Here is a 20,494-nt window from a genome sequence, read left to right on the forward strand (position 1 = left end):
CTTAAAATCAAAATTCCTACAGTTCTGAAGAAAAATAAACTTATTCTGGGATCAGTAATAAAAAGTGACAGGAAACAAGTTATTCTCCCTGCCCCAGAAGGAATGAAGATGTGGACAGGCTGGAGGCCCCATTGCAGCCAAGGTGCCCAGGGCAGCACGGGCTCCTGACACAGCACCAGCACCTCAGGACCTGTGGCTCTGCCCTGTTAATGGTGTTCCACAGTATCCCTGTGGGAGGGCTGCAGTGTGCTGAGAGCATTTCAGCTCTTGGTTCAAAGGCAGTCTACCTTTGGAGACACAAACAGGCAGGAAGCCACACAGACTTCTGGTTTTGTGAAGAATTGAAACCGATTGACATTTTCCCATAAAATTACCAATTAACTGTCGAAATCATAAACTATAGTTTAAAAGAGAAGTCTTCAAAAAGAAGCAATGTTTCCCTTTCTTATGAAAGAAGTATTTGAAAAGCTTATTCTCCCCACCTTTAAAGGAGAGACTGCATGCAACCTGTCAGTGTTTACTCTTACACCTTCCTCAACAGGACCCCACTGCTCTGCCTGCCCCTCTATAACCTTACCTGTAGCCCCTTAATCTTATCACATATCAAGATCCATCACTCATTCACCTGCTCCTGTTCCTCCTAAGTCTTCCTCCAAAGAAACCTGATTCATCTCTATGTAAATAATTGATCAAAAGTTCCTTTTTATGTATCCTACACTCTGGTTTTGAAAGAAAACTTCAGACTGTAAGAGTCAAAAATTATCAGACAGGGACATCAATCATTCATGAAGCAAAACCACAAAACATGCAAGTACGCAAAAATAAATTGAATTAAGAACTTGGAGAAATTTAGGAGACTCCTTCCCTGTTTTTTGCAATTTTTCAATCTTCACAGTCTAATTATGCATTATTATTCAGAATGGCTCAATAGTATCTTAATCAGTACATCTACATCTTCACTCTTCCTGCATTTCTCTATTTCTACCTTTTCCTTTTAAAATAATCTCTCCATTCACCCTCAGAAAGTAACAAGCAATTTTACTCAGATTGATCACAACTGTTTTGAGGGAGTACCTCCTTCAATTCCTTACACTGGTACTTTTAAGCCAAACACTGAAATTTCTCTATACTCAAGTTGCATCACTACCTATTGACTAGCTCTACAGAGATAGGAAAATGCAATCATCACAAACAGCCTCCTCACTCCATCATCTGAGTAAGTTAGCACCATTGTCCCTTCCTGGCTAGCACGAGGGCAAAACACCGTACCTGCCTTGTTCCAAAAACAATGCTGTTAATCACAGGTCAGAAAAACGCAGGCAATCTGAGCATGAATGACTGCTTATCAATGAAATTTCAAAAATATGCTTCACTCTTTCAAGTATTTTTATGAAAGGTCTAGGATGAAAATGGGAAAGCAGTGACAGTTTAGGAAAAAAAAATCAAAAACAGGGAAAATCACTTACTGTACTTGGTTCTGCAGAGGTATTCAACACAAACATCACCCTTCCTTGTCCAGCTGCCAAGTGCTAAAGCATGAAATGAGCAGCTGTTTCCTTCAAGCTGGGGCTGTGTGTCTTAACTAGTCACATGCCCCTCCTGATAAATCTCACTGCCGTGCCAGGAGGTTAGAATCTGAAGATCATTATTCCCCCTATTAGAAAATCCTTTTCATAATAGCAGCCTTTGCTGGAGCATTTGAGTGGAACACGGCGCTGTGTGCTCCATAACTTCTGTTTTTTTGTTGGTAGGGTTTTTTTAATGACTAACACCAAACAGTAGATAAGCCTTAATCGACAGTAGGGGCAGCACAAGTGGAAAGTTAAACACATCCCTGTTGATTGCTTCAGGTTTTTTCTGACTTCAGACTTTGCTGAAGTCAGAAAAAATTAAATTCTTTTTAATACAGGAATTTAAACATGAACAGTAAAATTTAAAATACTGTTGCATTCCTATTGTCTTTAACACCAGGCCACTCCAGTGATCATGCAAAACACATGAACAATCCCACCTTTGGGGATTAGTTGTTCTTAAGGGTAACGTTACAATCTTTTATGTTTGGACAGTAGAGTGATGAGTATTGATAGTTTAATTTTGGCATCTGGCATTTTTACATCATGGATTGTGTGGCTGCATTTTGCCAGACATTGTATAGTCAGGCTGAGACAGACCCTTTGAGGTGAGGACTATCAGTCTAAACAGAGAGAGCAAAAAAAAGCATCCTTATCCCCATGTTCCCAGATGTAGGACAAATGAAGGAGAAATGCTGAAGTCAAGAAAGGAACAGGTTTTGATGGAATTTTCCAGGCTGATATGTAGTCACACATTACTGAAATTCAGCTGAGACTTTACACTTAACTCCCTTTAGCTTGGTCACACATTTAAAGATATTTAGGTATTTAAGGACAAAGGCGTACAGTAATGGTATTTCAAGGGTGAGGTGCACAAGATCATTTTCTGAATTTCTGAAATTCCCATCCCACATATAAGATATACTGTGCTGAAATCTTGGCAGTACTGCAGACTGGCAAGATTAAAGGTACACAGGCAATTGACCATCAGTATATGATGTGGTAATGGTGTTTTGATGTTTGGTAAGCAATCCAGATCCTGCATGACGGCACGGATTCATTGGATTACAAAGGGTGTTGTAGGGCATTTTTCTGAAATACAAACTTCACCAATAGATAGTGCTGCAACCAAGATTTGGGCAAATTAAGGGAATTTCTCAGAGTCAGCTGCCTGTTATTAAAATTGTTAAAATAGAATAGCATATCTAGTTGGCACATTTGCCAGAATCCAATGAAAGCCAGCAAATCCCTGAAGATGAAGTCTGCAGTGGCAAAGGGTAACTCGGGTCGCTTCCTTTGACCTTACCCAGCTCTTCATATTATATAAAGCAGCACATGGTTACAAAACCATGCAGCCAGCAGTGCTGCCAGCATAGCCTGGAGCAGGGAAGAAGCCCTTGTGCTAATTACCCACGCCTGCCTTTGTGAGCTTCTCCCGTTCCTCCGGGCAAACAAGTTTCCAGAGAACAACCTCCCGCCCTGAAGGAGCGCTCCCAGCCCGGCCAAGCATGGGTGTATCCATCCAGCTGTGGGGAGGCTCCTGTCCCAGCCTGGGGGGCGAAGGAGATGTGGGGTTGGGGTTCCTCCTCAAAAGGCTTGAGACCTGGCCTCCTCTTGGCCTGAGTGAGGTCAGTGCAGAGGGAGGAGGGAGGCCTGGAAACAGGGAATGTTTGCTGCAGGTGTGTCCTGGTGCGCAGTCAGGCTGGGCAGCACCTGAGCAAGCTGCTCCTCATGTTGTCCCGGGAGACTCCAGGAGACTGTCCCAGGGCATGGGCTCTGTGACCCAGCACAGCTGCTGAGGAGCCTCTAAAAAGGGAGGCTGTAAAAACTATTAATTTAAAAATGAAAAATAAACCCACGAGGAATGAGTTCATTTAAATTTAGGCCGCTGGAGGAATGGCAATTTCCAAAAGGGAGTGAGAGCTGCCCAGGCAGAACTGAGTTGGAAGTTCCAGCAGACCCTGGCCATGGATCACAGAACTGGATATAAACCGGCCTCGCTCAGGGAAAGGAGAAGGCACTCACTGTGCTTTAAGGCACAGCCCATTCACCAAATCAGTTATCCTTGATAAATGCCATTTCATTTCCCCTAAAATGCACTGAGATCAAGGGTAACAGAATTTTACATACAACTTTAAAATTAAATTAAATCCTAAATTTCTTTACAACTTTGAGCAAAATTACTCTCTGTTGATACTGAAGAAAACATGACTGAAGTGTGTTCCAAAATAATCTATTTGTCCACAAATACAATTTTTATTACTTTGCCCATTTCTCTGACTATGCCATATCATCTGCACTCTTTTACATTTATCAGCAACTGTTCATATAATTGATTAAATACTGGTGGTACCTGGGCCATTTGAAATAGCACAGAGTACAATGTCATCACTCTGCACTGAATAGCTGGCTCTATTTTGTAGTCATGATCCACAGAGGAACATAATTTGATGACAATGACTGAATGGCAATATTCCCCAAACAACTTGGGATACACTCCCTAAAAAGAAAAGTGGCCTTTGTACTTTCTGAAATCAGTAGACAAATAAATTAATTTTCATGGCTCTGTAAATACTGCTGTAAACTGCGGTTTATGTGGGGAAAAGTTTTCTATCCTCATGCTAGACAGGCAATTTTAAGTCATTGTGAAACAGATCAGGGAAATAATTCCTGAAAAAAAAGGTCTTTAAAATTTTGTGGAGGTTTTCCTTTTTTTCTATTTTTTCCTATTTTTAAAAGAAATACTGACATACAAAAGAAGATCAGGTAGTTAATGCAGCTACAAAACATTAAGTGTTGTGTTCTTACATCTATCAGATAGCATCTTAGATATGACAAAAGCTTTGCTGTGTGGACTACAACAGTATTCTGCCTTCTCTTTCTGCTGAGAAAACAAATGAGGTCTGGATTGAAAAGGGTACATTTCTTTCTCCATGGACATTCGTTTGTGAGTAGGACAGGATGATCCTTGTGGGTTCCTTACAACTCAAAACATTCTATGATTAATGACTCAAATAAACACTGAGAGATGAACACAGATTTCTCAGTCATGCTGAAATGAGACATGAGAAGTACTGAAAAGGAGCAAAAAATATAAGTACAGAACAGGCACTGAATTGTGATAGAGATGAGTAAGGTAAAATTTTTAGTGTCTCATAGTATGGATAGCTTTTAGAATAGCCTCAAGGAACTAAAAAATGGAACAGTTGTCCATTTGGGTTTGGGTTGAGATCAGGAAGATTTTTGCTTTTACTGATGCAGGATAAATGGATCCAGAGCCTCTCCTTGGCTAGGTAGGAGAGGCTTTATTTCATGGCTTTTTAAAAACTGTTGTTTCTCTTTTTTTTTTTTTTTTTTTTTTTTTTTTTTTTAATGCACTTGGCTGTGTCTTATTTATGTTCATTTAATTAACTGTAGGTGTTTTAATTTAGAAATTGATCACAGATAGAGAGCTTATCTCAACATCAGTGCTTTGATACTGTGCAGAATTTTGAGCTATAGAGTTATTTTCTGCGTATGACAGTTATGGACCTTTGTTTTTTGGGTCGCCTGAAAATGTCTCTTTTCTGGAATTTATGGAACAGGTGTGAGACTCCCAGTGGACATAAATGTCAGGTTATACTAACTGCAAGTCTGTGTGCTGGGTTTGTTTCCTAAATGGCTGCACTATATTAGACTTCAGCATTTTGGAACATACAGAACTCAAACCTAGCAGAGAAACTGCCTGGTTTGCTGGTCTGCCTCACTGCCCCAGACATTATATAGCCTTCACTATCAGCTGAAGGGAATGAAAGCAGACCATGGAAGCCTTCACCAGACAGGATGCTTTATAAATACCTAAGTCTGATTGAAGGGGCTGCTATAAATAGTGCAACAGCTCTTACACACAGCTTCCAGCTAAAGGACATGTGAGGGGCAGATCAGATAAGAAATTTTGCTGAAAATACTGCATATAAGGCTCTCAACCTTACATTACATTAAATCAGTTTTAAACATTTATGGCTATATTACATCACCAGCAATCTAAGCAGTTCCAGTGCTTCAATGCAGTGCTCTAGGGGGCACAGGAGTACTGCAAATGCCCAGTGTACCTCCCTTTTCGTGCCCAAGGGTGCACCCTGTAGTCACATCACCTCTGAGAGAGTGAGAGTTGACAGGATAAGTTATCAAATTAGAGCATCCCTGGATATGACCCTTGATATCAGTCCTTCCTTTATATCATCAATTAAATGTCATAAGGGAGCCTAGAGCAATGCTTAGAGTCAAGGCTGCTGGTTGCTTTTCATTGGAAAGCAGTGCCCTTCAGTGATTTAAGTATATGAGAATATAATAATTTAAATGGAAGTCTGATATGCTGTGTAGCCATCCGAAATTCAGAGTTTGCAAATTAAGCTAAAATATCCAATAATTCTATTGTCAGAAATTATGGGTGGAAAAAATTTTTGTGCTCTGTTAAACACTTCTTTCAAGTTGAAAAATGGTGAGAGTTCTGGTCTGTGAAGTACAGACCTGCTTTTTGACAGCTCAGCTGCACCATGGCAGGCAGTGGGTCATTTTTCTGTTGACTTAGTAAACATTCAGCCCAGCTATCAGCCTCTGACCAAGGTTTTCACTTGGTACTGTGACTCCTGAATTCTCGGGGAATTAAGCCACTCTGCCAGTAGTCTGTGCCCTCAGTGCTTTTCATGGCAAGTTCCAGAGGGGCTCTGCCTTGTCCTCTAGGCTGCCCTTCCACCACCTTTGGATGGCTCTTAGCTTTCTCCTAAGCACTTGGTCTGCTCAGTGGAAAACACAGAAGCAGTATGCCTGGAATGGAAGGGATAGGAGAGAGAATGGAATGGAATGGAATGGAATGGAATGGAATGGAATGGAATGGAATGGAATGGAATGGAACGGAACAGAATAGAATAGAATAGAATAGAATAGAATAGAATAGAATAGAATAGAATAGAATAGAATAGAATAGAATAGAATAGAATAGAATAGCTCAGTTTGAAGGGACCTGTGAGGATCATCTGTTTGGATGAACACCATCCAGGCATGAAGCACAGACCTATAAGAGTAAAGGAGAGAGGATCCAAGAGGTAGAAATGGGAGATGGAAGGATGAAGCTTAAAGAAAAAGGTGGAAGGCAGCCTTTTCTGTCATGTACATTACTAGTCCTTCCTTTTCCTTCTTTTCTTCTCTTGATGTCCAGACTGGAATCTCTACACTGGTTTGTGGAAATGCTGTGCACTCACAGCTGCAGGTTAATGGATCCTGTATCTTATGCGATGTTTTCTTTAAAAAAATATAGGCAGAAACTAGACTTTAGGGATTACAAATTTGACATGAAAGACAGGGGGTGGTCTTATTTTTTCTCTATCTTTGGCTCTCAGATTTAGAAAGGGGATGACAGTGACTGATGGGATGAATGAAAACCTCAAACCTACTCAAACAAAAATATCCCCATCCACAAGACAAGCCTTATCACGCTTAATTCCTGCCTTTCCAAAGCCCACAGTATTCACAGAGAAGCTGGAAATTTATAGTTTCTTCCTTATATAGACATGTATAAGAAATTTTAATTATTAAAATAGTTACAAAAATTGCAAGAGCACTGTTCTTTATTTCCAGTTCACCTTGTTTTTGTTTCACCTTGAAGAACAGAGGTGGAATGAAAAATAGGAGTTGTTCTGCACTCTGAATGCTAAAGCAGGCTGGCATCTTCCTTGCTAAGAGATAGGGTGAAATTGTGCCATGCAGTGATAGCAGGCACTAAGGACAGCTTCTGTAGCAGTCACAATAGATCCATGATTACAAAATAACCCCAAAAACCAAAGCAACAAAAGCTCTTCATTGTCTGTTACCAACTACATTATATTCCACAGGGTGGATATGCTAATTTTAGAAACAGAGCTTGAAGAGTGTGTTCCAGTAATTCTAGACTTAGATACAGTAGCACAAAAGCATATCTGTCATAAAGGATTTTTTTCCAATACTGTCTAGATTGAAGATTTCTAAACAGACTTGTGTGTATTTGGAAGAGATTTGTTCTCCAGGTTTCTCCAGCCATCCTCATTGTGAGTGATGTGCTGAACAAGGATGGGACATTGCTGTAATGCTGAATGTACAGCAGCTCCCAGTTTTTGTTGTCTTTTCTGCATCTGGTAAGTTTGAGCTAATCAGTACTTCCTTTACCATTTAAACATCTCCAGAAATTATGGATTTTTTTCCACACTTGGTGGAAACTAATACAAGTGATCAAGAGTATAACATCAGGGCTTTTTTCTGATTTCTTCATGACATCCTCTCTTAGACTTTAAATGAAATTATAGTTGCCCAGAAAGTTTTTAACTCAGTGAACAAATGTTTTAAAATGCACTTATTTCTGTTTTACTGAAACTATATAGCTTTCTGCATTTTACTTGTCTCTCCTATTGTAAGTTCAACTGCTGTCAACTTTGTCTTGAATAAATTATTTCTGAGAATTATTTTCACTCAAATTTTACAACAGAGAGAATGTTATCTGCCAAATTTGTACTATACCTGAATAGTGAAAAACTTGTTTTTTCACTTTATTAATTTTGACAAACACCTTGTCACCACTGATGTCACAGTGGTTCTTGCTTTGGTCAGTCAGTTTTTCCCCAGTGACACAGCTCAGGCTGGCACTGAGTATCAACTTAGAGCTGTACATGCCAAATTGCAGCATGACATAGTCCATTTGCATTGACATTGCAAGAGTGGAAACAATGGAGACTACTAACAGACCCAAAAAAGAGAAAAAGACCAAGCCTATTTTCTTCTTCTCTCTAGAATAAAAACTGACCTTTTTTAAACAGTTTCTGTCAAAATACTAAAAATTAATGCACTGCTTGCTTATGAACAGTAGCATTTTTATGCACTGTATGTAAAACAAGGCATGGACCACAAATGCCTACCCTGAGAGAGCTGTCAGGCAGGATCCCCACTCAGTCCCACACACAGCATGTTTCATGTTTATCAGCCAGACTCTGCTATCCAGCAGCCTGTCTGAAATCTGCTGTGAATGTCTCAGGGCTCATGCTCCCAGCTTACTCGGAGATGAGTGAATTTGCATCCATCTGTGCCTTCCTGTTATGCATGAAGGATTCAGTGCAAAGACAAGAGAGAGTCTATTGCTACCATGCTCCTTAGTTGAGAGGAGATTTGCTTATTATAGTTACAACACTTAATATTCTGTATGACAGAGCCCCTTGGGGCCAAGGTCTCTATATATAGCTGCTGGATTTATTACACTTGTTTTACCCTGGGCCCTTCTCTGCGGTTAGTTCCAGTTCAATTTCTTCTAGTGTTATAAGGACATTATCCTCCTCTTTTACATTTTTAACTGTTGCTTAAGACAGTTATTCCTAATAGAATATATCTGAATGAATAGAAGGATATCAGAGTGATGTGCTGGGTCCAGAATTCCACACAGGCTGTGTTCCAGTATAAAACCACAGCACTATATGAAGGCAGTATGAAAGTTCTTTTTTTAAGAGAGAAAGAAGAGACTACCCATGCTTGGGAAGGAGGTCAAGCAGAATGGAAAAATTCAGCATTAATCCACTTCTCTCTCATGCCTGTTCCCATTTATGAAATTATGAAGCACATTTTGTAGTTCAGTTGAGACTGAATTTGGTTTTCCTTTTCCCTTTAGTAATGACCTCATCTTTGGAGATTTATCTTTGTCTCCAGCCTTCCAAGATAATTGTGGTATGGTAATAATCCAAATTAACAATGGAACACTATGCTAGAACAGTAGGCTGGAAAAAAGGTGTGTTAGAATATAAAGGATTCTAAGAATGCTGAGCTGTCTAAACAGAGATGTTGGTACACGTTAATTTCTGTTCTTTCTAACTCAGGTGAATTACAGCTCTATAATGTAAACAGTCATTAATCAATTAGTGAGACCATGCCAGACCTGTTAGCTTGACTTTAAATTCCTTTGTCCAGCCCCACCAATGGAGTTATTTGGTGCATGGCTGGACCAGGTTGGCAGAGCAGACTGCACACACTGTTCTGTGTCACACCATAACTGCTCTGGCTGTTCCCTGCATTTCTGCTGTCTTGGCCAAGTGGCACATCTTCACTGCAGTACTGGCAACACGTTGGCCACTTTGCATTTTCCTTTTCCTGGGGCTGTGTGGTGCTGCACTACAGAACCCTCAGAGCAGGGCTGTCCTTTGCACTGTGCAAAGTTGTTTGAGTCTTCAGAGTTTGTTGGGGACCATTGTGATGGATGGGTCTGCAACCCTTCCTAGACAGGGGGCTGGGAAGGGACACTTCAGAGATGACATCCAGATGAGAGAAAATTGCTGCAGGGAGTTTAGAGAAGAGCAGAGGACTGAATCCACCTCTACATAAGGTAGAGTGTTTGCCATTTCCCTCTGCTGCCAAAAGCTGGGAAAAGCTTTTCTTCCCCCCTAGGGTACCCCTCTGCTTCCCAGGAAGTACTATACTAAGTAACAAGGAGATTACCAACCCTGAAACTCAGCTTACATAGGAAGAAGATAAAGACCTAAATACTTCTCAAAGCCAATTTTGTTTTTGTTTTTTTTTTTTTTTGTTAATACCATATATTGTACATATCCTTCAACATCACTGCTGCTGCTGTGTGTATATGCAGCTGAATCCCACTGCTACTAATCCTTGGAAATAAGGTCCTGGGTCAAGTCTCCCACTTTTACTCATTTCTTGTTCAGATAATAAGTCTTTCTAAACTGCCTGGGTGTGACCAAGTAAGAGATTTGACAAATTCATTCTAGATCTACTTTTCTATTTGGTTAATGTATCTATGTTTCATCTGTTCCTGAACAATGGCTCCTTATTTTGTACCAAAATTTGCTGGGGTGAATGAGAGAACTTCAGGTAAAAAAATATATCTGCACTTTGGCATAAAGATTGGTTTTAAAGAAGCTTTTAAAAAAATCCTTGCTTATGCAACAGTACTTTTCTAGTCCACTAGAAGAGTAGGAAACAGCCCAAGTAAAGTTAATGGCTTTTTCTGATAGCACAGAGACTTCTGGGAGAAACAGTCCATCTTCCATACACACATTGACCTTCACCCCTGTGCAGTAAGTTGGTGCAAACCTGCACGTTTAATTCCCATTTGAGCTAAGGGATTTGTGTCAGCCTGAACCATTCTCACTGTTGTGGGTCGCTACTCATGCGTGTAGAACACTGTGATCTTCCCCTTAAACTTTTACCCATACTCTTCTGTTGCAAGCAGGGAAGCTTTTGGGTTCTGGATAAGGAAATGGTGAAATTAACATGCTGTGTTTGTAGTCAGACTAGATGATCTAATGACTCTGCCAGGCTTTAAATTTTATCAGTCTGTTGAAATAATTTTGTTTGAAATCAATGAGACTGCCCATATGCTTAAATTTAAGCACCTGCATAAACATTTAAACATTTTCACGAGTCAGGATGTTATTCAGCACATAGTTATGAGCTAGGTGTTTTAGACATATAAAAAAATATTTGTTAACACTAATATTTCTGTTGTGTTGGGCAGCTGCATCTCTTTGTAGAACTATTTTGATGCTGTCCAATACTGAATGTTGATTTCTTAATGTGTTTTAAGTGGATTTCTGTTTTTGTTCCCTCTTCCCCAATTCTGTTTTATGAGTGAAACTACTGTAGACTGTACATGTGTTCTTGAAAAATCTTACTTTGACTACTCCAAACACTTGTAATTCTCTTCTCTTTTTTTCTATAATGTTAGTGGGCCTGACTAAATGGTGACTTGGAGCACAAAGCTTCCTTGTAAGAGTGTCTGGTAGAGTGGAATAAGGGCTTAGAGAGAAATTAAGATACTTACACCAGAGCAATTGCATGAGGAATAATAAATCTTACTAAACCTGAACTGGCTTTGCAGGAAAGCATGGCATGACTTGTCACCCAAAGTGCATTACTTTTTAAGTCATGTGATTTTTCTTCAAGTCAGTCAGATTTCCTGGAACCAGAAATCCCTACTGCCCACACAGTAGTGACAGCTGACTGAGGTATTTATTTGACAACCCTAAACCTCTTTAATTACCTGGTAAAATAATGTCAGGGTAGGAAGCATGTGAACCTCAACTTCCTTCTGGTATATCAAATTCTCACATTTAATTTTTAGCTTGGAGCTTTAATAATTGCAGCTCTGTTAGTACTTGTGAACACTCTAAAGTGTTTATGTAGAAAGAATCTCCTGCAGAGTACTCAGACCCTAGCAGGGGGTAAGATTTTATAAGGTGCGGGGGTGTAAATTTCATTCTAAGCCTTCTGAAATCACAGAATCCCAGAATAAACTAGGTTGGAAAAGACCTTTGAGATCATGGAGTCCCAGCCTGTGACCTATCAGTACCTTATCAGCTAAACCATGGCACTGAGTGCCTCACCAAGTCTCTTTTTAAACACCTCCAGGGATGGAAACTCAACCACTCCCTGGACAGCCCATTCCAGGGCCCAATCACTCTTTCAGTGAAGCATTTTATCCTCATGATTCTGTCTTCAGGACAAAACTTTCTGTTTACAAACTTGGAACTCATGAACATGTGAACTCTTGCAGTTTAGAAACAAATCTTCGTATGTGTGTGTTTATTAAGAGTATTAATTAGGGAATTTTAAAGTACTGTCTGTAGTTTTTTTCCCAAAGGCAAATGTGAGAGTGTATCAGTATGTTTTTGATCACCTTTTCCTGTAAACTACAACATAACTGGCTGATTTGTAAATTATCTTCTTATAGCTAAGGAAATGTTTCTGTTTTGCTACATTCATTGGTGGTACCAAAGCAGTGGTACCAAGCTTTAAAAAAATGTGGTGAGTCCTGCTGACCTGACTAAATAAATCTGAATTAAACAGTGTGTACTGTTTAGTTCCATTGCAGTTACTGTGCAAGTGACATCTCAGGGAAATGATTGCACTTATTCAACACCAGAAATTGCAATGCTTCCTAAATTTTTAAATTAAAACACTCTTTTTCTGTTTCTGCTTAGTTTTTGCACAGGGCAATCAGTTACTGAAATTGAAAACAAGGAATGCTACCTGCACTAGAGCATGCTATGCTAGTTACTCAAATTGCAGTCTAAAGAGCTTTCTCTTGCAAATATCTGTACAAGCTTCTAGTTTTACTGCCATTTTAGTCTTCACCAGGCTCATAACCAGCTAGAACTGCTGTAAATTACTGAGAATCACTGTAAATGCTGAGTACTTTGAGGTCAGACAAAGAAAGGCCTGATCCTTTCCATGAGTGCTGGCTCACATCTGTTTCACTGGAGCTGCTGCTTGGCACCCCTGGATCAGGGTTTCAGCAGACTGCTGCTGTTCACAAATGTCCTGTCGAGGCTTTTCACCTACATGGGTGACATCCTGCCTTGCTATCTCCACAATAGCAGACTCCAAACATAATAGCATCCTAGGGGGATACAGTAGAATAACAACACATCACACTTCCTTTGTAGTCACCAGCAACTTTTTACCATAAACCCCTAATCCTAGACAACATCTGCATAACAAATTAACCATCTGAACAGCATATGCTTAGAGGCAATGTGTTTCCACAAATGAGACTAATACAAAGGTTATTCTCATAGATCCTTCAAAGAAGATAAAATTCACATGATGAAAACCTGAGTTTGTTATTCTACAGCTTCTATTCTGCTGCCTGCCAATCACAACAGCATTTCCTTTGTTAGGAGTCCAAAGGACATGCTGAGAGTCAAAAAAATCAAACACAATCTTAGAAAACTCAATTTTTCCATCTTGAAAGTCAGTCTTGTTGGTGGTAACTCAGTGAATTAATATGGTCTGTACACTGATCTATCTTAAAATGGAGCTTTTTCCACACTCAGTCATGACAGTGTGATATTGTGTATAGTATCTGAAAATCAGCAGATTAGAAATTTCCACTCATATTCTACTGTCAGCTTAAAATACACCTCAGAATGGCAGCCTGTAGTATTGCAATGCAAGCAACAATGAATAATATATCTTGATTTGATATTTATATGTAGAATATTTTTGTATATATGCACGCACGCACACACACAAATTACTTGTCATAATAAATTCTAAAACTCTAGAAACTTCCAGGTATTTTAATTCAGGCTAAGTTCCTACCTTTAAGTCTACATCATAAGGCTAAATTATCACAAAATTTGCATTATATACATTTTGATGTGTTTCTATATTCCATATTAACACATATAGAAGATATATATAGTTCATATACCTCTTCTTACTTTCTGATAGCACAGAGACTTCTGGGAGAAGTCTCTACTTTCTTATAAAGATATCTTTCATATACTTTTCTCTACCTCTGTCTTTTTCTAAATCTATATTTTTCAATGAATGCAGAGTTGACATAATATTTTCCTTTGGGCATATATTTACCATAACATTTCTCTAGTACTTAATCACAATCATTAAGAGAACGCGACACAACTCAGGAAAACAGTAGTTATGTCATGGATTTATGGCAAAGGTTTCTTTTGCTTAAAAATGTTCTGAGGAATCCATAAGTGAATTTGGATTTCTTTATCTAAATATCAGACATCCTGCCAAACCTTTAGCTAAAAGCCAGTTGCCATTCCTTCTCCAAAGCTCATTCTTTTTTTGTTCACCAGCCTGGCCACACCTGAAAAGAAGTGGCACATGCAGCAAGCAGAAATGCCAGAAGGAGGCACTTACCTTAATTTGATAGGTGCCCAGCTTGCATCCCTCTCCTTTTCCAAGAGTTCCTCTCAGGACACGGAGCTGCTGAGGTGATTTGCTCCCAGCAGTGTCCTGCCCATGGCTCTCCCTCTCAGCAGCCCTGCAGAGAGGAGCAGGATGGTGCTCTGCTCCCTCCCAGCAGCTTCACTGGGGCTGGGGCTCCTCTGAGCTCAATTAGCTCGAGATTGTTTGGCTAAATGGCAGCCACACTTCCTTCTATTCTTTCCCAACTTAGTTTTCCTGCCTCCAGTGGTGCTTTTTCCTTTCTTTGGACTATAAATAGGCCTGTCACAACACAGTCTATAGCAGTAAGGAAGGCAGGAAATGCATTTAAACAAAGGAAAGATCTTAGGGGGTTTTGCCCTCCCCTGCCAATATAAGTAAAAGAATTTGATAGGGATTGGTCTGCAGACACAGTTGTCTTTGCATGAGGAAAACACTTGTTCAAAAACATGCTAGGATGTCATATTTTGTGCTCCACAAAAAAAACAAAAAACAAAAAACAAAAAAAAAAAAAAAAAATTAAGAGACACAGCAGCAGAGGGCCTTAGTCTCTTGAGTAATTAGTACTTCCTTAAAGGCTTTCATTATGGTTAAATATTTTAATTTCTTTGGGATTAGAGTGTTGGAAAAGGATATTTTGGCTTAGAAAAGAGGACAAAATTGGCTAACAAGCTTTAAGAAGACAAGATATGTCTTACAGGATGTGCAAATCTTCCATGGTTAAGAATGACATTATAAAGTCTATGAATCTTCATTTTGTCTGAGTACTCTCTTCCTCAGTGGAACTTATCCTGCAGACTAGAAGTGTTTAAGCAAACTAAGTGTGTTTACATGCAGGGAAACTGAATTGCTGCGTGTATGCAATGAATATGGCTGTGCAGCTACAGCTCTTAGATGGCAACTATGCTGAAATCCTCAAATATGTTCCATGAATTGAGAAAAAGAATTATTTTATATTCCTTTTTTTTTTTTAAATCAGAGCTTCCAATTTAATTTTTTCAGCTTAGTGGTCTTAAAAATACATACCAAGCTTCCAAGACTCTCTCAAGCTTGAAAAAAGAAATTAATGATTTCCACATTATACTCAGTTTAGACGGGAATATATGTGGTATTTCTTTATCTCTTTGCTCTATCCCAACATTTTCTGTTGTCAATGCCTTTCCTTCACTTTATATGAAAAACCTTTCTGCTGCTTTTTACATTGGTAGTTTTTATGTTAGAAAAGCTGTGTGTTTGCTGAAGACCCTAATTCATGGTTTGGGATTGGTGATTATTTAAGTGGGAAGGTAGAGACTTGAAAGAGAACTGTTGCTATGTGGATGAAAAATGTTCTTCTGTTTAAGATTTGTGTCTGAAATATACAGATGAGGGGTCATGCTGAAAGTGGAGAGAGTTAAGGACCTGTGGCACTTAAGGAATTTGGAGAATGTTAAACCTTTTGTTTCAGACATTATGTAGGCAAGGATCATGATTGTTTGCCAGTATGCTGTTTTGTATACAAACTAGTAAATCTGTGTTAACCTTAGGCAGACTACATGATGCCAGAGCAATTTTATATAAAAGTCATCTTCAGGAAAGTGCCTGCCTTGTTGAGAACTTTGCAAAGATCCTGTCTGCCATGACAAGAATGTGATTGTTTATGAAAAAGAAGAGATATACTAGTGGTGTGTGAATAAACATTGTTGTTGATTTTTTGAGAATTAATAGTGACCCAGGACCAAGGTTTTCCTTGAAAGTGCCTTTTAAAATAAAGTTAAACTAAAACAGAATGTTTCAAGCAAAACTCCTTTCAAAATCAAGAATTCAATTTATAGAAAGTTACCATATTTACAGTACTTCTTTCTGCTGTTAATAATCATATTTAGGAGAAAGCCTTTGGAGGATGTTATCTTTGCAGATCATGTCCTACAAATCTGACTAAAAGAAATATAATTCTTTGTAGTGAACAGTGGATCAAATACTGACTTCAGCTGAAACATGGAACCAGATTTTGCTTAAAAGACTCTGTCATGGAGATGACTGAAGGCAAGCTGCAGTCTTTCTGGCATTTTTGGACCTCAGACCAAGGCTGATGGACTGGCAATGTGTAAAGGTTGATTGAGCAGCTGTGGAATAGGCCTCACTAACTCTGTTTCTGCAAAGCTGGTCTCCATGGTATAACAGCACTGAAATGCAAAGCTGCTTAGCACTAATAAACTCACACATACCTTTATTCAGATGTAGTTGAGTTGAAATCTTAAATCCTCTCAATGAGTTACTAGTGGTTACAGACTTGAATTTGCATCACACATGCTCTGTGTGCTGTTAGCACCAAGCAGTGCCAGAGCCCAGGAGAGGCTTAGTCTGGAACTGCTGCTTGCCTTGTGCCAGCAGAGCCCAATTGCACTAGAGTGCTTACACTGATTTTGCTGGTAGCTTTTCTTTCAAAACCACACACCTCTTTTCTCAGTGTCATTTAAGACATCTCTAAATATTAAAAATAGATTGCAAAGTTAAAGCAGAATTACTCTCCTCAGTCGTTCTGAACTCACATACTGGAAGAAATTCTCACCTGGTGTGCAAACTTTCCCACTCCCACTTCACCATTTCAGTCTTGAGGAGAGTCTGTCCTGAAAGAGTTTTCACTACAGACTTTCCCCTGGGAATGCATCAGGTAGCTGGTGGAGCCACAAGTGAGCTTGGAGCAGGGTGAGAAGTTGTTGCTCAGGGCAGATACTTGTAAAGTGCAGTGAATTTTTCAGTGTCAAAGCTGAAGAGTTGTATTTTCTCTGTCTGCCTCATTTTTACTCATCCTCATGCATTAGCCTCTAGGACAAACAGTGACTGCATGAGCAGATGCAGGGCAACACTGTGGTGTCCAGAACTTTGGGGATGTGCTTGGTCCCCTGGAATTCAAAGCAGTTCATTTACATTTCGTGCCCTGAGAATACATGCATGTGTGCATGTGTTACAGACATAAACAAACTCTTTCTTTTCAGTGAGCTCCTGTGTGCAGATGCAGCTTCTCCAATAAAATCCTCATCACAGGATACTTAAGACTGAGTTATCACATGGCAGCATGACAAAAGCACTGCTTTTTGCTGGACATCCCAGAAGGGCTTTGCACAAACAATACTGGTTTCTACCACAGAGCACTAAACATGAACTATTCATTATTCACTACCACTATTCATCTAAACATGAATTTAGATGCATTGATATGATCTCCCCTTACCACTCCCCCACCCTGACTGCCGTGATGGTTTTAACTCTGCATCTGGCTTTTAACAATTAGAATGCTAACAATGGTATCCAAATTCCCATGAAAGTTGAATAGGGAAGATTTTCAGCACAGCTTCCAAAATAAAAAGCTGAACTACCTGAACCTTCTCCTCTGCTTTTATGCTGCCCCTTCCTTGGGCTGCTGAGCAGCATTGTGTAATGCCACTCTTTCCACTGACATCATTGGGAATGGGTTTGACATCAGTTCAACAGGAGCAGGGAAGCACACTTTAGTGCCTGTAATTCATTAAGTAGCTTGAATTCCTTAATCTGTTATTCCTGCCCTCTTACCTCCTCAGTTGTCTCCTTCTTGCCTTCACATTTCATTGCCTCGTGGAATGTGTTGCAAGAAATTACATAACTTTTCCTGGTAAAACTATACAGAGGCAGAAACAAAGAGCTAGTTTTTATCTTCTATAGCTCTTGTTTAGTCTACCTGACTTAACACCATGAAAATCACTTGCCTCATAATACTGAGTAAATTGTAAAGACTTTCCTTTTGATTTCTGAGTCTGTTAAACACAGATGGTCTTTCTGGACTGCAGCACAGGCTGTGGGCCAGATCCCCAGCTTCTACAAATTGGGGTTGCTCCATAAGCTTCAGTGGAGTGACACTGATTTGAGCTGCCTGAGGACTCCTGCCAATTAGTTTTAATGTATCTGTGCCAATTCACAGCAGCTGAGGAGCTGTGGCTTTAGGGGCCTTTCTAATTGTAGCTTATGTTCACTGTATGGATTTATTGGTTTTTTGCCCTCTGCCACTCAAACAAATCATCCAAACATGGACACATCCCAAAAGATCTGCTGCTCACAGCCATGGGGCAAGGTGAAGAAATGTTCATGATGCTCTTAAAAAAAGGGAGGGAAAACCACAGGTCAGACTCAGGCTGTGTGTCAGCATACAAGTGTCAGACTGATGGTCTGCCCAGGGTGTTTGTGGCCTCCTGAGTTTAGCACAGCTGTAGTCCCTTCTGCCATAACCCATCTCTCTGTGCTTTTGATGGGTTGTGTGGTCATGAAGGGTGACCGCAAAAAGAAGTCTAATTTATTCTTCACCTCCTTGCTTACCAAAACAGAATGCATATTTTCTCATTCCATATGTTAAAGAACATGCCTTAAACCTGATAGGAGCGTAATAGTGAAGATTAAAGTTAAAACTTTGCTTACAGAATGTTGAAATTCTTAAGGCCTAAACCTTCTGTACATCCCCATCACCTTTCCCTGTGATTGATTTCTCTACAAACAACCAGGAGTTTAAAATTTTTACAGGTGTGGTGACAGCAGGAAATATTATCTCCATGATATTGATGGGGAAATAGAGTAATTTGCCAAAGGTCTCACAGGAAGTAATACTTTTGTTTGGAAAACTTAAGCTGTTTGTTGTTCCTGCTTTTAATTTTTTTTTAATTGTATTTTGTGTTTCTCCTGTTCCGTTTTCAGCCACATCTTTACATTCAAGGTTCTTTGTGCGCTACTTCTGTCCTGCTCAGGGTGTGTGTAATTTGGTTTGCTTCCAGACAGCTCACAATTTCATGTTGTTTCCACTTGTAAAATTGTCATATAAGCACCCATGTGCTTTCTTTCCCCCGGTCTGAAAAGCTGCTACAAACAACTGCCACATTACAACACTGTTTGGCAAAACTCTCCTTCATGCCACCATCCTCCAAAAATGTCAACACTGTTGCTGCAGGGCAGCAGGTGGTGTTTTGTTCCAGGAATGTAAAAGGGGCTGCATAAAATTTCAACAAGTTATTGGACCTTCAGAAATTATCTCAAACAGGTTCTTCTGGTAATGCCCATCTTTGTGGGTGGTGTCTCTGCTCTCCTGACTGCTCAGGGTGCCGTGCCAGAAATCCCCATTCCTGATGGCATCCCGTGTTTGTACAGGGTGGGCAGCTGCTCTCACTGTTACTAGTGTTATCTCATTTATTTGCATGCTTTTTCCACCTCTGTCCATCTTTTTTTCTCATTTGATACCTCTGTTGAGAGAAAGCCTTTTTTACAGCACTTGGCTCAGCAAGGTGCCTCTTTTTGACTCCCAAACACCATGACTCAAAGGTATGAGTAATGGGTAGATGACCTCAGGCAATACAGTCCTGCACTTCCAACTTTAGATCTTTTCTACTCTTGCATTTATTATAATGTATGTCTTTTAGAATTGAAGTTTCCAAGGAAAAAAGTGAGAAAGCACGTAGCAGTGACAATTTTTTTCCTCCTTTGTATATAATGTACTAAAGAGTGATAATATGTTTTACAGCTAATGCATCCCTGGCAAAAATACTTCCTACAGGAATCAGTTGACTTTTTCATGGTTGCTAGAAGCTGTGTGTATATAATTTTACTTATCCTCAGAGTCAGATATAGATTAGGGAAGAAAATATTTTAAAATGGCTAAAATATTTCTGCTTTTTGTTTGGGTTATGGAATTAGGTTCTTATTTACACTACTTTCACTTAGTTATAGTTCATTGACCAAGATGAGTTACTTCCCCCATAAGTCTGTATGAATTTATTCTCCTGGTTTCCATTGCCACTATGACAAGAGGTGAAACCAACTGCTGACCAAACATTTTTGGATTTCAAGGTGTTGATTTCCTGCAACTGCCAGAACAGGGGAGACAGGTTAGGTTAAGTTGTGCTAAATGTCCTCGTGTGAGTTTATGGAAAGATTGCAGCCCAAGTCTCTTTGCTGCCATTTGAGGTAGGGCAGCCTGTTCTAAATGGCTTTTTGGGGTATTGCTGCACAGTTCTTTGTTTTTTGGAGCCTGAGTCATGCTCATAAAACTTGTGCTCTCCTGCTAGAACGGTGGGTTGAACAGCAGAAATCCTACCAGAACATGTGTGAGGAGGGGAAGTGACTAATTTGATTGCCACAAGGTGACATTTCTTCAGTGCCAAATCTCCCTCCCTTGCACCTGTCTCGAGAGCAGATGACTGCTGCAGTCTCCTCTTCTAAAA

The 20,494-nt window shown here is 39.7% G+C and overlaps 1 protein-coding gene across 5 annotated transcripts in view; it reads right to left on the reverse strand.

The window, feature by feature from the left end:
* RASGRP3 (RAS guanyl releasing protein 3) overlaps positions 1 to 14,438 on the reverse strand; it is a 58,816-nt gene extending 44,378 nt beyond the window's left edge. For 2 of the 5 annotated variants that reach the window (XM_063151824.1, XM_063151820.1), the window contains exon 1: positions 14,250 to 14,438. The gene's annotated coding sequence lies outside the window, so the exon portion shown is untranslated. Of the gene's footprint in view, positions 1 to 1,466; positions 1,617 to 14,249 lie in introns of those variants that run through there. The other 3 variants (XM_063151822.1, XM_063151819.1, XM_063151823.1) reach the window with 2 other exon arrangements.
* Positions 14,439 to 20,494: the final 6,056 nt, after the last annotated feature.

Source organism: Melospiza melodia, chromosome 3 (assembly GCF_035770615.1).
Source record: "Melospiza melodia melodia isolate bMelMel2 chromosome 3, bMelMel2.pri, whole genome shotgun sequence".
Lineage (NCBI taxonomy): Eukaryota > Metazoa > Chordata > Aves > Passeriformes > Passerellidae > Melospiza > Melospiza melodia.